At 42.5% G+C, this 1,100-nt stretch overlaps 1 protein-coding gene across 3 annotated transcripts in view; it reads right to left on the reverse strand.

Moving 5' to 3' along the window:
• The window catches only part of Zdhhc17 (zinc finger DHHC-type containing 17), a 62,400-nt gene that overhangs the window by 9,593 nt on the left and 51,707 nt on the right, over positions 1-1,100 (reverse strand). The gene's annotated exons all lie outside the window — the stretch shown is intronic.

A 1,100-nucleotide genomic window follows, 5' to 3' on the forward strand; every position in this document is an offset into this window, starting at 1 on the left:
CTCAGGAGGCAGAGGCAGGCGGATTTCTGAGTTTGAGGCCAGCCTGGTCTACAAAGTGAGTTCCAGGACAGCCAGGGCTATACAGAGAAACCCTGCCTCAAAAACACCAGAAAACTCAGTAGATTAGGTGATCAATATTGCTTTTAACAAAATGAAGTTATTTTCACATTTAAAGTTAGACACATACTTTTTTTCTTGCACTAAAAATTTTATATACTATATAAATATGTACAGATATAAAACTCTTGAGATACCTGCCATGATTAGCTTTAGCTGTCCACTTGGTCAGAGCTAGCTCAGTCTGAGAAGCGCCGCCCCAGCAGGGGGCGCTGAACAATGCAGGGGTGAGACTCTCAAGCTGAGGCCAGGCAAGGAAGCAGGTAAGCATGTTAGCTTTAGGAAACATTTTTAAACTTTCCTAAAATAGCAAGGGTTACAACAAATGCACCAGGCCATTTACAAATATAAAAGAATGAGAAACTATAAAAAATATTGCTAAAGCAACACAGCCCTGAATAGAAAATATCTGGTTGACTCAATAGCATTTTTAAGATGTGATGCAGAGATAACATACAAGAATGCTGAAAGAAGCCTGGTGGTGGTGGCGCACGCCTCTAACCCCAGCACTTGGGAGGCAGAGGCAGGCGGATTTCTAGGTTCGAGGACAGCCTGTTCTACAGAGTGAGTTTCAGGACAGCCAGGGCTACACAGAGAAACCCTGTCTCAAAAAGAAAAAGGGAAAAAAAAGAATGCTGAAAGATGACATGAACATGGATCTGCTTATATTTTACATGAAGGACAGTTATAAAGACAACTTGAATGAGATCATCTACATGTGTTTGATTCATATCTGAACACTGAACAACCACATCCAATACAAGAGAAGCAGAAAGGGCACTCATTATCAGCACCTGCTAAGCAATCCCAGCACACAGCTCCTTAGTGACACACTGACCTCTGCACCAGCGCTGATCAAAAAAACACTGCCAAGTCTTCTGGCAAAAAGCACTGTCTTACTCTTTTAACTATGAGCTTCAAAACACGCACACGCACACACACACACACGCACACACACACACACACACACCACATACACACAC

This window comes from Mus caroli, chromosome 10 (genome assembly GCF_900094665.2).
Source record: "Mus caroli chromosome 10, CAROLI_EIJ_v1.1, whole genome shotgun sequence".
In the NCBI taxonomy this organism is placed as follows: Eukaryota; Metazoa; Chordata; class Mammalia; order Rodentia; family Muridae; genus Mus; species Mus caroli.